The sequence below is a fragment of the Manis javanica genome, chromosome 4 (assembly GCF_040802235.1).
Source record: "Manis javanica isolate MJ-LG chromosome 4, MJ_LKY, whole genome shotgun sequence".
NCBI classification, from domain to species: Eukaryota; Metazoa; Chordata; class Mammalia; order Pholidota; family Manidae; genus Manis; species Manis javanica.
In genome coordinates this window covers 94,913,143-94,919,142 of record NC_133159.1, presented here as the reverse complement: position 1 = coordinate 94,919,142, position 6,000 = coordinate 94,913,143, and positions in this window count along the sequence as shown.

Genomic DNA, 6,000 nt, shown 5'->3' with positions numbered 1-6,000 from the left:
TGAAGTGGTAGGTAGATGCAAGATAAAGGTAGAAAATATAGTTTAGTGTTGTAAGAGAGCAAATGTAGATGATCAGGTGTGTGCCTGTAGACTATGTGTTAATCCAAGGATTGCTTTTATTTTTATGGCTGAATAATATCCCTTTGTGTATATGTACCACCTGTTCTTTATCCATTCTTCTGTTGATGGAGACTTAGGTTGCTTCCATATCTTGGATATTGTAAATAATGGAGCAATAAACATGGGGTGCATTTATCTTTTTGAATCAGGGATTTTGTTTTCTTCAGGTAAATTCCTAGAAGTGGAATTACTGGATAGAATGGTATTCCAATTTTTAGTTTTCTGAGGAATCTCTGTAACTGCTTTCCTCAGTGGTTGCACCAATTTACATTCCCACCAATGGTGTAGGAGGGCTCCCCTTTCTCCACATCCTCACTAACATTTTATTTCTTGTCTTTTGGGCAGGGGCCATTCTAACTGGTGTAAGGTGATATCTCATTGTGGTTTTAAATTGCGTTTCCAAAGAGGTTATCTTTTAACTTAGGGAAGAGTCAAAGTATAATAGGCAAGTTATTTTTATTTGCCCAACTTCTTTTTATCTTTTTGCTGGTAAAAGCAACATCCACATCCTATTTTCGGGAATTATCACTCCAGTCCAATCAACTGCCAACTCTGGTACTCTATCACCAAGACCCAGGCTTTGGCCCATCATAGTGCCCCAAGCCCGACCATGCATCTGAGTTCAAGGACTGAACATGGAAGAATCAAGACCAGGTCAATAGGGATCTTTCCTGGAATCACGCACACTGACCTACTCGCTTTCCTCTGAGACTGCTGAAGTGGGATGATGTGAATCTGGAGCTGCCTTGTCTTTGGCTCCTGTTCTACAGAGGAGGCCTATCTGCTGGTGGAGAGATAAGGCCAGAAAAAGAGAAAAAGAAAAAGAGAGATAAAAAACAATTAGGATAACATAGAATCCCTGGATTTAGTTGATCCTACAGCCAATTCCTCCTCTGTCCTTACCAGTTAAATGACCCAATAAATATTTTGTTACTGCTTACAATAGTTTTAGTCACCTTTCTATCATTTACATATAGAGTTCCAATATACAGAAATACATTCTAAGGAAAGAGAAAGCAAAGAGGATCTAATGTAATAAATGCTAGTCCTTAGGGAGAAAGAAGGGTAAAATATAAATATAAATAATATAAATAATATATAAATAATATAAAGTGTCCCATTAGTCAATCTTATTCATTTCTGATTCCAGAGTATCCAACAAATTTGTGTTGAAATCAAATGAAATGTGGGGTTTCTATCTGTGACTGTGTGATCCTCTGACACAAATAAATAAAACTAAATAAAATGAGTACCTTCTGATATAGAGTGGCTATCTTGAGCAGTGTACTTATGATTTTCATTGTTTAGCCTACATTTTCTGAATTGCCTATAATAAACATATACTTCTTACTACCTTAGTTAAGCAGTTATTATTTACTATTTATTATTTATTGGTGGCTGTGGCAAATTAACATAAACTTAGTGGCTTAAAGCAAAACAAATTTATTATTTTATAGTTCTGGAAGTCAGAAGTCTAAAATGGATCTACAAAGATGTTTCTTTGGGAGAACATTCTAGGGGTGATTTGTTTCCTTTTCCAGTTTCAAGAAGCTATCTACACTCCTGTTTTGGTCCCCTTCCTTCATCTTCAAAACCAGCAGTTTGGCATCTTCTCTCTGACCTACTACTTCCCTAAGGACATTGAACCACCCAGATAATCCAGGATGACCTCCCCATCTTGAGGACCTTAATTTAATGACATCTGCTAAATTCCTTTTTCCAAGGAAAGTAACACATTTACAGATATCAGGGATTAGGGCCTGGACATCTTCGGGGGCCAGTATTCAGCCTACTACAACTATCTATACGTAAATGAATATAAATGGTAATCCATATAAAAATTGAGAAGCAAGCACAATTTAACTATGTAAAGAGAAGGTGTATTAGTCCTTTGGGCTTCTATTAGTAAAACTACCATAGACTGTGTAGATTAAACAACGTTGATAGCTCTCAGTTCTGGAGGCTGGGAAATCCAAGATCATGGCATCAGCAGATTCCTGTCTGGTAAGAGTCAGCTTTCTGCTTCATAGATAGTAGTATTCTCACTGGTTTTATAGGGCTCTCTGGGGTCTCATTTATAAGGGCACTAATTCCATTCCTGAGGGTTCCACCCTCTTGACCTAAAGACCTCCCAAAGGCCCCACCTCCAAATACCTTCACATTGGGGATTAGGTTTCAATGTAAGAATTTGGGGTGAAGGTGGGGGCTAACACAAATATTTGGTCTATAGCAGAAGGCAATATTTCAATGGCTGGATGAAAGCCCCTAGGAAAAATATAAGCTGAAATCTTTGGGTCATGGTCTGGATTCAGCTTCCCTGACAGTTACACATGGGCCTATTCTGAGAAAGTTAAAGAGAACAGAGTTATAAATAAATACTGAAGGAAAAAAAAAAGGATTGTTGGGGTTTCTGGCAAGGCTGGAATGCAGTCTAGGTACTGCATACTTGACAGGAGTATGTTCAGGGGATGAACTGTGAATTTTCTACTTCTAAGCTCTCTAGGAGTAGGACACAGCAGAACACTTCCAGCAGGATAAGGAAGGTAGAACAGGAATTTCATCAGGACATAGAGCAATCTGACTAGGCATGGAGTCCTAGGTTGGAAAGGAATTCTGAAGGCACTGCTCCATTGTCTTCCTTCTAGGTTCCAGAGCTAATATTGGGAAGCCTGAAGATACTTTTTTTTCATCTCTTCTACTTCAGATCTTGCAAAGTAATTCCCTTTATCTTTGTTATTCTGAAATTTCACATATATGCTTTGGAGTTGGTCTATTTTCATCCAGAGTTGGAAACTTGCAATCTGGAAACTCATATACTTCGGTTCCAGAAAATTCTTAATTGCTTGGTTGATGATTTCCTCCCATTTACTCTGTTCTATTTTTTTGGATCTCAAAATTATTTGGATATTGATCTTCTGGACTAGTTCTTTCGTTTTGTTCCCCCTATTTTCTGTTTTGCCTTTTTGGCTCTACTTTCCGGGAGAAATGTCAACTTTTTAATTCCCAATGCTTCTACTGAATTTTAATTTTTACTACCATACTTTTTAATTTCTAAGAGCCATTTTGTTCTCTGAATGTTCCTTAATAAAATAGCATCTTAAAAAAATTTTTTTTCAGCCCTATCTTACTTCTCTAAGGCTATGCTTCTTTAAAAAAAAAGTTCTTCTTGCACCACATGTTATTTTCTCCACTTGTTTTGTCCCTTGTCGTTCATTGCAAAAACATCTCAGCCACCTGTGGTAATCCTCAATTATCTGTTCATATTTAGGAGTGGGGGAGCAGAAACACAGAATAGAAGCTTTGTGTGTGGGCAGCAGGGAGAGGGGTTGCTGAGCCTCACTGCTGAGTAACCTGGCAAGGACATGTGTTGGGAAACCCTTAATTTCAAGAACTTTAGGGTCTTTTTCTTTTGGGCTAGTCAGCTTCTCCAAATCTCTTCCAATTTCCTGCTGAGAGAGGGCAGAGGGCAAGGGGTGGAGAAAAGCATCACAGCCTTCACTTAATCCTTTTCAATATAGAACTGTGGCTCTCAGCTTTAACATATTTGTATTAATTTCCTAGGGCTGCCATAACAATGTACCACAAACTGGGTGGATTCAAAGAACAATTTATTGTCTCACAGTTCTGGAGGCTACAAGTCTGAAGTCATGGTGTCAGCAAGGCCAAGCTCTTTCTGAAGGCTCAGGAAGAATCTGTCCCATGCCTCTCTCCCGACCTGTAGTTGCCAGCAATCCTTGGTGTTCCTTGGGTTGCAGATTTATCACTCCAATTTGTTTTCACGTGGTGTTCTTCCCTTAGTGCTTACATTGTCTTTCCTGCATATTTTGTCTGGGTCTCTTCTCCTCTTATAAGGACACCATTCAGAATGGATTTAGGGCCCACCATTTATGTGGATGTCTCTTTTGCTGTGCTTTACTTAATGACATTAGGACTGAACAGGTGGAAAGGAAGTGGGGGAGATTAAAATAAGTCCAAGATAAACAAAACACAACTACAAATTCTTTAACACTATTCCCATCTGAGAAATTTTCCCCTTCACTGACCTGCTTCTAACAGTGACGCTGTGTGACTTCTGAGGCCAAGTCATAGAAGGTTGTTAGCTTCTGCTGGACTCTCTGACATATGCCTTTGGAATCTTGAGCTATCATATACAAAGTCTGGCTCGCGTCAAGACACCAGACATGCCAAGAGACCACATAGACAAATAAAGAGAGAGGTGCCCAAAGATTCTTGAATATTCAATTCCAAGTTATTTGAGTCTTCGTAGCCCAGGTGTTAAATGAGTGAAAAAACCATCAAGAAAAAGTGTGCCAGCCACTATCTGACAACTCTAAGAGAAACTCTTGGGTACTCTCTGAGCCCAGTCAATCCCAACTGTTAACTGTTTTATACCACTAAGTTTGGGTAGCAAAAATACTGGATTGCTATTGAATAATCTTTCTATGTTGTAGAGTAGTAACTGCACTAATGGAGGTGAGGATTTAATAATGTGGGTGACTACTGAACCACTGTATTGTGTACTTGAAACCTGTATGATTGTGTACCAACTATACTTCAATAAGAAAGAAAACTACTCGACTGGGACAGGACAGGAGAAAGGAAAAGAGGGAGGAAGGGTAGGGGAAGAAAGTATGTACTTTTTAATTAAAATTAAATTTTAAAATATTACAAAGGGTAATGAACTAAAATATTTAAGGCAGATTATATAGATGCCAGTGAACTTGAAAGATTTCTTTCATACGGGCTAGGAAGCTCACTTTCTCTGAGTATGACTATTTCATTCTTAACTCTGCCCAGTATTTTCCCTGTACGATGACAGAAACTCCAATCAAAGTGCATACTGTGAGATAAACATTGTAAAAATCAAGTATTTTGCTGTATGTCATCTCTTTTTAGAAAAACAAATAAAATAGCAGAAACTTGGGTTTTTTATCTAGAGGGGCATAAACAGAACAGTTTATATGTTGCAAGTGATAGAAAATTCAACTCAATGACTTATGAAACAGGCGGTTCATTGGCTCACATGTTAACTTGCTGTAGTTCATACAATGTCATGTGGACTTGTTTTCTCTATACTTTGTTGGGGCCACCCTCAAACTCTACATAATTATTTATGAACAAGAAAGGAGTCTCAATCAATGGGACAAAAACTGAGTATGATCAGTCTAACAGAACTACCAGTCATATTTAGTGACTGTCACCACAGCCGCCTCTTTCTGGAGTAATACGTCTTGGACATGGCACACCGAACTCACTGAGGCCAAAGAAACAGGCAAGTGTTTGCAATACTAGTGACTACCACAGGACTAGGATTTACTGGAAAAATAGTACAACAGAGGACTCTGAGAGGCTATCACTGGAGAGAAGAGTTTGGGAAAGGGCAGGAATTACCTGAAGTCTACTCTTTCAGGCAGGGAATAGCAGAAGATACAATTTCTTGGATCTGAGTAAAAGATGCCACAAATTGGAGTATGCAGTGGAATGAGACCTCCTATGGGGGAAAAAAAAATCAAAAGATCGCAACATTTGGTGTTCATGTCACATCACTTCAAGTTATCTTAAACCAGCAACCCAAAGTGGTACTATCTCTCCAGGAAGAAAAATTTGAGAAGCATTGTTCTAGTACTTCATCTTACTCCTTCCTCCAATAATGGGCTTTGTTATTTAGTTTTTATTTAATAAACTTTACAATCCAGTTAGACCTGGGATAAGGAAAACATGGAATTCAAAGAAAGGGAGTGAGAGTACAAAGCTTATAGGAGACTGAGCAGATGGGTGTGGAGGGGCGCTCCCTTGAGCTACAGAGGAATGTTCTAGTCAAGATCAAACATGATCTAGAAGTACAGGAGTTGCCCACTGTCAGCAATGGTGATCTTGGGT